Source organism: Triticum dicoccoides, chromosome 5B (assembly GCF_002162155.2).
Source record: "Triticum dicoccoides isolate Atlit2015 ecotype Zavitan chromosome 5B, WEW_v2.0, whole genome shotgun sequence".
Lineage (NCBI taxonomy): Eukaryota > Viridiplantae > Streptophyta > Magnoliopsida > Poales > Poaceae > Triticum > Triticum dicoccoides.
This window is the reverse complement of record NC_041389.1, coordinates 550,964,539-550,979,633: the sequence shown is the minus strand read 5'-3', so window position 1 is coordinate 550,979,633 and position 15,095 is coordinate 550,964,539.

Sequence of the window (15,095 nt, the reverse complement as noted above, 5' to 3'; positions counted from 1 at the left end):
GTGACTCCGCCATGGGAGGGAGGGAGGGAGGGAGGAGAGGATGGGACGAGGGTTTCTCGCGACACGGGGAGGTCGACGGGGGGAGGAGGAGGCGAGGGGAGGTGGGGTGGAGACGCGACGCGAATGGGGGAGGGAAAGGCGGAGGAGGGTTGGGGGCGGGGGGCTACTGGGCCGTTACAGCGCTGTTATCCATTGGGCCCCACCCATTTCTTTGCTATCTGCCAACAGACGGAAAAGATTCTTTGCCATCTGCTGGCAGATGGCAAAGAGGTGGGTTGACAGGCCGTTACAGCACTGGTCCCTGCCCACCTCTTTGCCATCCACTAGCAGATGGCAAAGAATTAGCTGATGGCAACCATGTTCTTTGCCGTCTGTCAGTTCTTTGCCATCTGTTTTTTATAAGCAGATGGCAAAGACGTTCTTTGCCATCAGCTGGCAGATGGCAAAGAGCTGACTGATGGCAAATTCCTAGTTTCCAGTAGCGCGGGAGGGTAGTCATTTCCGGCCTTCTTGGCCTTTTTGCCTTTACGACGAATTTTCGTGTCCTGCTTCGCCTCATCGTGTGAAGCTCCTCCCTGATGCCCATTGATTTCAAGTCTGCCCTTGCTTTCGGCCCATCTTTGGTCCTCTCTGGCATGTTGAGCAGGGTACCAAGAAGACTCTCGCACACGTTCTTCGTGATATGCATGACATCAAGGTTGTGAGGCACACGGTGGATCTTCCAGTACGGCAAGTCCCAGAAAACAGACCTCGTTTTCCATACCTTCAGTAGCGGCTCTGGCGCCTTTTGCTTCTTTCCCGGCTCTGGCGCCTTTTGCTTCTTTCCCGGCAGTGGGCAATCTTTCTAATTTTTCAACAACTGGTCTATTTCCTCGCCACTCCTCGTACGCGGGCGTCTTCGGGGTTCGGTTTCACCATCGAACAGATCCTTGCGTTTCCTCCACGGGTCATTGTTGCGAAGCCACCTTCGATCTCCCATGAACACGGTTTTCAAAGACCCAGGATCTCTATCTAGCTGGGGATACGTTGTGTCATCCATGCACCTGACGCATCCAGAAAATCCGTGGACCACCTGCCCCGCGAGATATCCGTAACCGAGATAGTCGTGCACCGTCGTGAGCAGTGCGGCTCTCATAGGGAAATATTCTTTCTCTGCGGCGTCCCACGTATTGGCTGGCGTTTTCCACAGCGTGTCTAGCTCCTCTTTCAGCAGCCCTAGATACAGATTGATGTCGTTCCCTGGTTGTTTCGGCCCTTCGATTAGCATACTCATGTAAATGTACTTCCTCTTCATGCACAACCAGGGGGGAAGGTTGTACATCCACACAAACACAGGCCAGGTGCTATGTGTGCTTCTCTGGCTGCCAAACAGATTGAATCCATCAGTGCTCGTGCCCAGCATGATGTTCCTTGGATCCTTCCCAAATTCTGGGTGTTCGAAGTTCAACGCTTGCCACTGGCTCGCGTCCTTTGGGTGACTCAACATCTTGTCTTTTTTATTTATCTCCGGATCATTTGCGTCATCTTCTTGCTTCTTCTCCTCCATATCCGCGTGCCAACGCAGGAGCTTTACTACCTCAGGGTCCTCGAAATACCGCTGCAGACGAGGAGTGATCGGAAAGTACCACACCACTTTTCGAGGAGCTTTCTTCCTCTTCTTGTATCGAGTGACGCCGCACACCGGACATATGGTAGACTCCGCGTGCTCGTCCCGATAAATGATGCAATTGTTCATGCACACATGGTATTTCACGTGCAGTAAATCCAGAGGACACACAATTTTCTTCGCCTCCTCGAAACTGGTCGGGCACTTGTTCCTCTTGGGAAGACGTTCGTGCCAGAATGACATGTTCTCGTCGAAGCATGCGTAGGTCATTTTGTGTTTTACCTTCATCTCCAGAGCCATGAGCGTTACTTTCAGGCGGGTATCCTCGGGCCTGCATCCTTCATACAATGGAGTAACCGCGTCTATCTCCTGTTGATCCAGCTTGGCTTTCTCTCGGGCGGTAGCTCTTGCGTTATCCGTCTACTTGAGAAGCAGCTCTTGAACATGAGGGTCCTGCACCCAGCCCATCGATGGTCCATCGTCGTCTGCTCCGCCGGCATCTTCATCTTCATGATCATGCCCTTCGTCTGCTCCGATATCTTCCTCATCATCATGTCCTGCATCTTCTACATGATGACTGTGTACAGCATCACCGTCGTGATCATGTCTTGGAGATTCTTCGTCTTCTCGCCCGCCCGAGTCTTGCTCATTTCTTGCTGCCCGGCCCCCATGGACGACTTCATAGTCATCTTCATCACCTTGCCACCGATAGCCATCCATGAAACCACACAAGAGCAGGTGGTCCCGCACCTTCTCGGAATCCGTGTCCGCAATAAGGCTCTTCAGCTTGCATCTTCGACACGGACATCTTATCTCCGTCTCGTTCTTTTGAAGCATCTCGGCCTTCGTGGAGCTCAAAAACCTATTCACAATGCCTTCGGTCATCGTGCGGACCATGGTCGCCTGCGGGGTAGAGCAAAACGATATTTTAGAACCAAGAAAATTTTTGGCATGACTTTCCCTAAAAATAGGACCAAAAAGAATGCATAGTGCCAAAATTCTCGCCGAAACGGAAATGAATCAACATTCCGGCAAAATATTGGCAACTATCGCATTTCAAATACCGGTACCTGCAAACACAAACATATATGCAACACCACAAACATATGCAACACCACGAACATACATAGATCTAGCTAGGCCACAAAAAGTGCATGTGCACGTTGTTGGAGAGGGAGAACAACATAAAGATAGCTTCCCCCCTTACTTACCTATCAAAAAAGGTAATTTAACCACTTAATTTGGATGAATCTATGGTGCAAATGAGGTGAGGAGGAGGAGGCAGCCGAAACAAGCTTGAAGGAGGAGGTGGAGAGAATGAAGTGGGGAAAGTGAGTGGGTAGGTGGGCTGTCCAAAATATCTTGTTGGTCCCAGCTTACTAATGGCGCACCAGATGCAAATGCGCCATTAGTAATCCTGGTTACTAATGGCGCACCTGCTTCTGGTGCGCCATTAGAAGTCTTGCAAAAAAAAATTAAAAAAAGTAAATATTCTAATGGCGCACCGTGGCACAGTGCGCCATTACTAGTTTACATTAGTAATGGCGCACTGTGCCACGGTGCACCATTAGAATGTTTGGAAAAATTTAAAAAAATTGTTACTAGTGGCGCACCTTGTGCCTGGTGCACCATTAGTATATACTAATGGCTCACCACCTGACAGGTGCAGGATGCAGTAGGTGAAGCTCCAGGCGTCCCGCACCACCCTCGCTGCTGGAACTTCCCACGACAGCCCCGCGCCTCCGCCACCGGCTCCCCAACAGTCGCGACCTCCTGTCCCGGCGCCATAGTACCACCACCAACAGTAGTTGATGGCTTCACCCTCCTCTGATCATCGTCGTGGTGGTAAACGCGGCCGCAAGAAGCCGCAAAACAACTTCGGTGGGGTGTCGCGCTCGGTGCATCCAACACCACCCTGGTCGGCTGGGAAAAATCCATGGACTGGTGTTGTTCATGCATACACGATGCCAGTCCCACGTGCTCATGTTCCTGGCATCTTGGGCGCTCGTCCACATGCACATCAGATGCACTTTGCTGCCCCACAACGGCAGCAGCAGGCCGGTGGCTACCCCATGAAGCAGGCCCACAGCTATCCCGTGCAGCAAGTTGGCAGCTACCGTATGTTGTCGCCTCCATACAGTAGACCAGCAGCGCCTACTACATCACCAACCCGATGCCCCCACTGGGATCTGGCCCTTCTCGCTGCGCTGCACTCCGCCCCGACACCGTCAAACTATACCGGCGGCGGTGACTGCTACATGGACACCGGGGCTATCGCTCATATGTCTTCTAGTCTTGGTAACCTTCACACGTCCTATCCCATCAATACCTCTACTCGCATTACCGTTGGTGATGGTTCCTACCTTCCTATCACGCATATTGGACACGCTTCACTACCAGACTCGCACTCTATGCCGACGGCCACGGGCCGTCGGCATAGGCTTCTTGCCGCCAGCTTAGCTCTATGCCGACGGCTGCCGTCGGCATATCCTCGTCTACATAGATTACGTGAGCGTAGTCTTGTTAGACCGTCGGCATAGGCAACTATGCCGATGGCCAGCCTACGACCATCGGCATAGAATCGCCGTCGGTAGTGATTTCCACGTGACGGCAACGGACGGCACCATCAAACGTGCTGACCAGCCACATGCTGCCACGTGTTAGAGGTATGCCGATGGCAAAGCCGCCGTCGGCATAGATATGCCCAGGACAGCCCAGTGGCTGCCACATGGCAGATCTATGCCGATGGCCAAGCCGTCGACATAGATCTGTTCTATTTTTCTTTATTTTCTTTGTTTTTTCTTTTTCAATTCATTTTGACAGCATTTCAAAGCAGAAAATATAGGATAATGAAGAAATATGAGAGTTCATCATGTAAAGATACTCAAGATCATCATCATCGTCTCAACATACTCAAGTTCATCATCTAAAGATCATCATCATGATGACAACATACTAGAGATCATCATCTAAAGAAGATAAGGTATCATCATCAAGACGACCACATGCACGGGTATCATCATCTACATCAGGCAAGACCCCCGCCGCCGAAACCACCACCGCCAAGACCACCACCGCCAAAAGCACCACCGCCAAAACCACCACCAGCAAGACCACCTCCGCCAAGACCAGGACCACTCTGCTAGATCGGAGTGACTGGTGTCACGTAGCAGGAGTCGAGCCACTGGTCCCCTACATGTTTGAGAGAAGATTCTAACGGTAAATATGATATGATAGTGTTGAATGAACGAGAACTAGTTTGTCAGTAGTTAGGCAAATGTACTAACTGGACTATCACCGCCTAGTGCCACCCATTCATCGAACGTGGTGAAGGAAATATGCCCTAGAGGCAATAATAAAGTTATTATTTATTTTCTTATATCATGATAAATGTTTATTATTCATGCTAGAATTGTATTAACCGGAAACATAATACATGTGTGAATACATAGACAAACAAAGTGTCACTAGTATGCCTCTACTTAACTAGCTCGTTAATCAAAGATGGTTATGTTTCCTGACCATGAACAATGAGTTGTTATTTGAGTAACGAGATCACATCATTAGTTGAATGATCTGATTGACATGACCCATTCCATTAGCTTAGCACCTGATCGTTTAGTATGTTGCTATTGCTTTCTTCATGACTTATACATGTTCCTATGACTATGAGATTATGCAACTCCCGTTTGCCGGAGGAACACTTTGGGTGCTACCAAACGTCACAACGTAACTGGGTGATTATAAAGGAGCATTACAGGTGTCTCCAAAAGTAGATATTGGGTTGGCGTATTTCGAGATTAGGATTTGTCACTCCGATTGACGGAGAGGTATCTCTGGGCCCTCTCGGTAATGCACATCACATAAGCCTTGCAAGCACTGCAACTAATATGTTAGTTGTGAGATGATGTATTACGGAACGAGTAAAGAGACTTGCCAGTAACGAGATTGAACTAGGTATTGGATACCGACGATCGAATCTCGGGCAAGTAACATACCGATGACAAAGGGAACAGAGTATGTTGTTATGCGGTCTGACCGATAAAGATCTTCGTAGAATATGTAGGAGCCAATATGGGCATCCAGGTCCCGCTATTGGTTATTGACCGGAGACGTGTCTCGGTCATGTCTACATTGTTCTCGAACCCGTAGGGTCCGCACGCTTAAGGTTACGATGACAGTTATATTATGAGTTTACATGTTTTGATGAACCGAAGGAGTTCGGAGTCCCGGATGAGATCGGGGACATGACGAGGAGTCTCGAAATGGTCGAGACGTAAAGATTCATATATTGGATGATATGGTTAGGCCAAGGGGTCAAGCCCATGAGGCTTTAGATCGGTGCAAAAAGGAGTTTTGCGGAGGCCAGGGGGCCAAACGCCGGAGACCCTGGCGTCTGGCCCTGGGCCAGACGCCGAGGCCCATGGCGTCTGGGCCAGACGCCAAGGATTGTGGCGTTTGGTCCTGGAGTCCGAGTGGGACTCTTGCCTTTTGGGCAAAACCGACTTTGAGGAGGCTTTTGCTCCAAGTTTCGACCCCGGGGCTCAACATATAAATAGAGGGGCAGGGCTAGCACCAAAGACACAACAAGTTGATCCACGTGATCTATTCCTTAGCCGTGTGCGGTGCCCCCTGCCACCATATACCTCGATAATACTGTAGCGGAGTTTAGGCGAAGCCCTGCTGCTGTAGTTCATCAAGATCGTCACCACGCCGTCGTGCTGACGGAACTCTTCCCCGACACTTTGCTGGATCGGAGTCCGGGGATCGTCATCGAGCTGAACGTGTGCTCGAACTCGGAGGTGCCGTAGTTTCGGTGCTTGATCGGTTGGATCGTGAAGACGTACGACTACTTCCTCTACGTCGTGTCATCGCTTCCGCAGTCGGTCTGCGTTGGGTACGTAGACAACACTCTCCCCTCGTTGCTATACATCACCATGATCTTGCGTGTGCGTAGGAAATTTTTGAAATTACTACGAAACCCAACAGTGGCATCCGAGCCTAGGTTACTTATGTTGATGTTATATGCACGAGTAGAACACAAGTGAGTTGTGGACGATACAAGTCATACTGCCTACCAGCATGTCATACTTTGGTTCGGCGGTATTGTTGGACGAGACGACCCGGACCAACCTTACGCGTACGCTTACGCGAGACCGGTTCCCTCGACGTGCTTTGCACATAGATGGCTTGCGGGCGACTGTCTCTCCAACTTTAGTTGAACCGAGTATGGCTACGCCCGGTCCTTGAGAAGGTTAAAACGGAGTCTATTTGACAAACTATCGTTGTGGTTTTGATGCGTAGGTGAGATTGGTTCTTACTTAAGCCCGTAGCAGCCACGTAAAACATGCAACAAAAAAGTAGAGGACGTCTAATTTGTTTTTGCAGGGCATGTTGTGATGTGATATGGTCAAAGCATGATGCTGAATTTTATTGTATGAGATGATCATGTTTTGTAACCGAGTTATCGGCAACTGGCAGGAGCCGTATGGTTGTCGCTTTATTGTATGCAATGCAATCGCGATGTAATGCTTTACTTTATTACTAAACGGTAGTGATAGTCGTGGAAGCATAAGATTGGCGAGACGACAACGATGCTACGATGGAGATCAAGGTGTCGCGCCGGTGACGATGGTGATCGTGACGGTGCTTTGGAGATGGAGATCACAAGCACAAGATGATGATGGCCATATCATATCACTTATATTGATTGCATGTGATGTTTATCTTTTTATGCATCTTATCTTGCTTTGATTGACGGTAGCATTATAAGATGATCTCTCACTAAATTATCAAGAAGTGTTCTCCCTGAGTATGCACCGTTGCCAAAGTTCGTCGTGCCCAGACACCACGTGATGATCGGGTGTGATAAGCTCTACGTCCATCTACAACGGGTGCAAGCCAGTTTTGCACACGCAGAATACTCAGGTTAAACTTGACGAGCCTAGCATATACAGATATGGCCTCGGAACACGGAGACCGAAAGGTCGAGCGTGAATCATATAGTAGATATGATCAACATAACGATGTTCACCATTGAAAACTACTCCATCTCACGTGATGATCGGTCATGGTTTAGTTGATTTGGATCACGTAATCACTTAGAGGATTAGAGGGATGTCTATCTAAGTGGGAGTTCTTAAATAATATGATTAATTGAACTTTAATTTATCATGAACTTAGTCCTAGTAGTATTTTGCAAATTATGTTGTAGATCAATAGCTCGCGTTGTTGCTTCCCTGTGTTTATTTTGATATGTTCCTAGAGAAAATCATGTTGAAAAATGTTAGTAGCAATGATGCGGATTGGATCCGTGATCTGAGGTTTATCCTCATTACTGCACAGAAGAATTATGTCCTTGATGCACCGCTAGGTGACGGACCTATTGCAGGAGCAGATGCAGACGTTATGAACGTTTGGCTAGCTCAATATGATGACTACTTGATAGTTTAGTGCACCATGCTTAATGGCTTAGAATCGGGACTTCAAAGACGTTTTGAACGTCATGGACCATATGAGATGTTCCAGGAGTTGAAGTTAATATTTCAAGCAAATACCGAGTTGAGAGATATGAAGTCTCCAACAAGTTCTATAGCTAAAAGATGGAGGAGAATCGCTCAACTAGTGAGCATGTGCCCAGATTGTCTGAGTACTACAATCGCTTGAATCAAGTGGGAGTTAATCTTCCTGATAAGATAGTGATTGACAGAATTCTCTAGGCACCATCACCAAGTTAGTAGAACTTCGTGATGAACTATGATATGCAAGGGATAACGGAAACGATTCCCAAGCTCTTCGTAATGCGGAAATTGACGAAGGTAGAAATCGAGAAAAAACATCAAGTGTTGATAGTAGACAAGACCACTGGTTTCAAAGGGCAGAGGGAAGAAGGGGAACTTCAAGAAGAACAGCAAGCAAGTTGCTGCTCAAGTGAAGAAGCCCAAGTCTGGTCCTAAGCCTGAGACTAAGTGCTTCTACTGCAAAGGGACTGGTCACTGGAAGCGGAACTACCCCAAGTGATTGGTGGATAAGAAGGATGGCAAAGTGAACATAAGTATATTTGATATACATGTTATTGATGTGTACTTCACTAGTGTTTATAGCAAACCCTCAGTATTTGATACTAGTTCAGTTGCTAAGATTAGTAACTCGAAACGGGAGTTGCAGAATAAACAGAGACTAGTTAAGGGTGAAGTGACGATGTGTATTGGAAGTGGTTCCAAGATTGATATGATCATCATCGCACACTCCCTATAATTTCGAGATTAGTGTTGAACCTAAATAAGTGTTATTTGGTGTTTGCGTTGAGCATGAATATGATTTGATCATGTTTATTGTAATACGGTTATTCATTTAAGTAAGAGAATAAATTGTTGTTCTATTTATATGAATAAAACCTTATATGGTTACACACCCAATGAAAATAGTTTGTTGGATCTCGATCATAGTAATACACATAATCATAATATTGAAACCAAAAGATGCAAAGTTAATAATGATAGTGCAACTTATTTGTAGCACTACCGTTTAGGTCATTTTGGTGTAAAGTGCATGAAGAAACTCCATGCTGATGGGCTTTTGGAATCACTTGATTATGAATCAGTTGATGCTTGCGAACCATGCCTCATGGGCAAGATGACTAAGACTCTGTTCTTCGGAACAATGGAGCGAGCAACAGATTTGTTGGAAATCATACATACTGATGTATGTGGTCTGATGAATATTGAGGCTCGCGACAAATATCATTATTTTTTGATCTTCACAAATGATTTGAGTAGATATGAGTATATCTACTTGATGAAACATAAGTCTGAAACATTTGAAAAGTTCAAAGAATTTCAGAGTGAAGTGAAAAATCATCGTAACAAGAAAATAAAGTTTCTACGATCTGATCGTAGAGAAGAGTATTTGAGTTACGAGTTTGGCCTTCAGTTAAAAACAATGTGAAATAGTTTCACTACTCATGCCACCTGGAACACCACAATGTAATGGTGTGTCCGAACGTCATAACCGTACTTTATTGGAGATAGTGCAATCCATGATGTATCTTACCGATCTACCACTATCGTTTTGGGGTTATGCATTAGAGATAGCTACATTCACATTAAATAGGGCACCATCTAAATCCGTTGAGGCGACACCATATGAACTATGGTTTGGCAAGAAACCTAAGCTGTCGTTTCTTAAAGTTTGAGGTTGCAATGCTTATGTGAAAAAGTTTCAACCTGATAAGCTCAAACCCAAATCGGAGAAGTGCGTCTTCATAGGATACCCAAAAGAAAAATGTTGGGTACACCTTCTATCACAGATCCGAAGGCAAATTCGTTGCTGAGAATGGATCCTTTCTAGAGAAGGAGTTTCTCTCGAAAGAAGTGAGTGGGAGGAAAGTAGAAAACTTGATAAGGTAATTGTACCTTCTCCTTTATTGGAAAGTAGATCATCACAGAAATTTGTTCCTGTGACTCCTACACCAATTAGTGAGGAAGCTAATGATGATGATCATGAAACTTCAAATCAAGTTACTACCGAATCTCGTAGGTAAACCAGAGTGAGATCCGCACCAGAGTGGTACAGTAATCCTGTTCTGGAAGTCATGTTACTAGACCATGACGAACTTGCGAACTATGAGGAAGCGATGATGAGCCCAGATTCCGCAAAATGGTTTGAGGCCATGAAATCTGAGATATGATCCATGTATGAGAACAAAAGTATGGACTTTGATGGATTTGCCCGATGATCGGCAAGCCATAGAAAATAAATGGATCTTCAAGAGGAAGACAGACGCTGATAGTAGTGTTACTATCTACAAAGCTAAAATTGTCACAAAAAGGTTTTCGGCAAGTTCAAGGTGTTGACTACGATGAGAGATTCTCACTCGTATCTATGCTTAAAGTCTGTCCGAATCATGTTAGCAATTGCCGCATTTTATGAAATCTGGCAAATGGATAAACAAAACTAAATTCCTTAATGGATTTAATAAAGAAGAGTTGTATACGATGCAACTAGAAGGTTTTGTCAAATCCGAAAGGTGCTAACAAAATGTGCAAGCTCCAGCGATCCATCTATGGACTGGTGCAAGCATCTCGGAGTTGGAATATACGCTTTGATGAGTTGATCAAAGCATATAGTTTTATACAGACTTGCGGTGAAGCCTGTATTTACAAGAAAAGTGAGTGGGAGCACTACAACATTTCTGATAAGTATATGTGATTGACATATTGTTGATCGGAAATAATGTAGAATTATTCTGTAAAGCATAAAGGAGTGTTTGAAAGGAATTTTTCAAAGAAAGACTTCGGTGAAGCTGCTTACATATTGAGCTTCAAGATCTATAGAGATAGATCAAGACGTTTGATAAGTTTTTTCAATGAGTACATACCTTGACAATATTTTGAAGTAGTTCAAAATGGAGCGGTCAAAGAAAGAGTTCTTGCCTGTATTACAAGGTGTGAAGTTGAGTAAGACTCAAAGCCCGACCACGGCAGAAGATAGAAAGAGAATGAAAGTCATTCCCTATGCCTTGGCCATAGGTTCTATAAAGTATGTCATGTTGTATACCAGATCTATTGTATACCCTGCACTGATTTGGCAAGGGAGTACAATAGTGATCTAGGAGTAGATCACTGGACATCGGTCAGAATTATCCTTAGTAAAATAAGGATATGTTTCTCGATTATGGACGTGACAAAAGGGTTCGTCGTAAACGGTTACGTCGATGCAAGTTTTTGACACTGATCCAGATGATTCTAAGTCTCAATCTGGATACATATTAAAACTGGGAGCAATTAGCTAGAGTAGCTCCGTGCAGAGCATTGTAGACATAGAATTTTGCAAAATACATACGGATCTGAATTTGGCAGGCCCGTTGACTAAGATTCTCTCACAAGCAAAACATGATCACACCTTAGTACTCTTTGGGTGTTAATCACATAGCGATGTGAACTAGATTACCGAATCTAGTAAACCCTTTGGGTGTTGGTCACATGACGATGTGAACTATGGGTGTTAATCACATGATGATGTGAACTATCGATGTTAATCACATGGTGATGTGATCTAGATTATTGACTCTAGTGCAAGTGGGAGACTGAAGGAAATATGCCCTAGAGGCAATAATAAAGTTATTATTTATTTCCTTATATCATGATAAATGTTTATTATTCATGCTAGAATTGTATTAACCGGAAACATAATACATGTGTGAATACATAGACAAACAAAGTGTCACTAGTATGCCTCTACTTAACTAGCTCGTTAATCAAAGATGGTTATGTTTCCTGACCATGAACAATGAGTTGTTATTTGAGTAACGAGATCACATCATTAGTTGAATGATCTGATTGACATGACCCATTCCATTAGCTTAGCACCTGATCGTTTAGTATGTTGCTATTGCTTTCTTCATGACTTATACATGTTCCTATGACTATGAGATTATGCAACTCCCGTTTGCCGGAGGAACACTTTGGGTGCTACCAAACGTCACAACGTAACTGGGTGATTATAAAGGAGCATTACAGGTGTCTCCAAAAGTAGATATTGGGTTGGCGTATTTCGAGATTAGGATTTGTCACTCCGATTGACGGAGAGGTATCTCTGGGCCCTCTCGGTAATGCACATCACATAAGCCTTGCAAGCACTGCAACTAATATGTTAGTTGTGAGATGATGTATTACGGAACGAGTAAAGAGACTTGCCAGTAACGAGATTGAACTAGGTATTGGATACCGACGATCGAATCTCGGGCAAGTAACATACCGATGACAAAGGGAACAGAGTATGTTGTTATGCGGTCTGACCGATAAAGATCTTCGTAGAATATGTAGGAGCCAATATGGGCATCCAGGTCCCGCTATTGGTTATTGACCGGAGACGTGTCTCGGTCATGTCTACATTGTTCTCGAACCCGTAGGGTCCGCACGCTTAAGGTTAGGATGACAGTTATATTATGAGTTTACATGTTTTGATGAACCGAAGGAGTTCGGAGTCCCGGATGAGATCGGGGACATGACGAGGAGTCTCGAAATGGTCGAGACGTAAAGATTCATATATTGGATGATATGGTTAGGCCAAGGGGTCAAGCCCATGAGGCTTTTGATCGGTGCAAAAAGGAGTTTTGCGGAGGCCAGGGGGCCAAACGCCGGAGACCCTGGCATCTGGCCCTGGGCCAGACGCCGAGGCCCATGGCGTCTGGGCCAGACGCCAAGGATTGTGGCGTTTGGTCCTGGAGTCCGAGTGGGACTCTTGCCTTTCGGGCAAAACCGACTTTGAGGAGGCTTTTGCTCCAAGTTTCGACCCCGGGGCTCAACATATAAATAGAGGGGCAGGGCTAGCACCAAAGACACAACAAGTTGATCCACGTGATCTATTCCTTAGCCGTGTGCGGTGCCCCCTGCCACCATATACCTCGATAATACTGTAGCGGAGTTTAGGCGAAGCCCTGCTGCTGTAGTTCATCAAGATCGTCACCACGCCGTCGTGCTGACGGAACTCTTCCCCGACACTTTGCTGGATCGGAGTCCGGGGATCGTCATCGAGCTGAACGTGTGCTCGAACTCGGAGGTGCCGTAGTTTCGGTGCTTGATCGGTTGGATCGTGAAGACGTACGACTACTTCCTCTACATCGTGTCATCGCTTCCGCAGTCGGTCTGCGTTGGGTACGTAGACAACACTCTCCCCTCGTTGCTATACATCACCATGATCTTGCGTGTGCGTAGGAAATTTTTGAAATTACTACGAAACCCAACACGTGGGAATGGGTGGGGGTTCTCCCGCAGGTGGTGGTAGGGGTCCAATTTGTGGTGGCTCCATGCCGTTAGTCCAAGACGCCAACATAGCCTAGATGTTAGTTAAACAAGCAAACTAGAAGGTCAGAAGGAATGAAATTGCAAATTTTAGCTTGGTTTTAAGAGAGCAAACTAACCATCATCGCTTGACGGTTGTAATCATCATTATCCTTCACTCGTTTCAAGTACTCCCGCACCTCAAGATTCCTATGTTCGACAAAGGTCTGATATGCCTACAAAATTTAGGTTGTTTCTAAGTGGGCAGTGTTGAAAATAAACTGAGAAAGTAAGAGAGAAAGAAGATAAGGGGGAAGTACTTACAACATGCTGGCGGGCTAAGGGAGGCTACGAACGCCCCGTACTCTCTAACGGGCTCGGGTTGGTAGCACGAAGCTGTGTGTACGAGACCGAAGGAGTGATCAAGCCATCGAAACACGGGTACCGACCATGGGACTTCTGTCACGACCGGTTTTCTGGGAATTAATTTCCTAGAATATGGCCTTTGTGCTCACCAGCCCCAGGATTACTGTTAGCTGATGAGGCACCAACTTGATACAGAAACTCCAAGCAAAAATACATAATATGTAGTACAAGACCATTCTGGCCTATGAGTACAACATAAGGTTGCTAGTGGTTGATGGCGGAAGCGGTTTGTGGTACATCAGCGTCTATGGGACTCCATTTCCCACAGGAACAGCTGACCAGGTTAACTCCTATCTTCACGAGGCTGCTATCATCATTGCGTAGGCTCCAGGGCTGTTATCGCAACGCTCCTCTCTAGGCAAGAAATCTGGCCAAGACAATAGCCAGGGACAAGCTAGTGAGTACTTTTGAATGTACTCGCAAACATTATGAACACAGGTATAATATAACCAATGATGCTCTAAAATATTTTATGATCACAACGTCAGTCGTAAACTAAAATCCCTGATGCATGCAAGTAGGTTATTTATATGCAACATGAATATGTGATAACAGAGTAGTAATAAAATGTCCGATCGGGTGTCTGAAGCGACGCCTCAAAAGGGAAGTAAATAACGAGCATGCTTCAGTCGGGCGTCTGAGCGACACCTCATAAAGGGCTTATAAAGTAAATAAATAACAGCATGCCACAGTCGGGTGTCTGAGCGACACCACATAAAGGGCTTATAAATAATAGAAATAACAAGCATGCCACAGTCGGGCATCTAAGCGACACCACAAAAAGGGCTTATAAGAAAAACAATCACAGTGAATATCCAAGAGGTAGAACCGTCCCAGGGATACTCAATGCTTCAAATAATATAAAGGGGTTAGTTCATAATAATCATAATCAACATAAGTCACACGTCATGATCCATGTTCTGGTTTAGTAGTTTCTCCTCCAAAGACCAACTAAGACCGACACTTGCCCCATCCCAGACTGTAGTCCTTAACCATGGACACGGCTATTCAAATAGATTTAATCTCTGCAGAGGATGTACTCTTTACCCACGAGTAACTGATTCCTTTAGTCCATCGAGACTAATTCCGTCTACGGTCTTTTAATTGAAAACACACCTGACTGCACACACCAGCCTGACTTACCGGTGTCTGGAATCACCCACGACACTAGTTTAAGCAAAACTCTAAGTGGGGAGGCTACAACCTCGATTAGCATGGGATCACAAAATTTATACCACGCGCAAACTGGGGGAGCTACCCCCTCGGCTACAACCGAAACA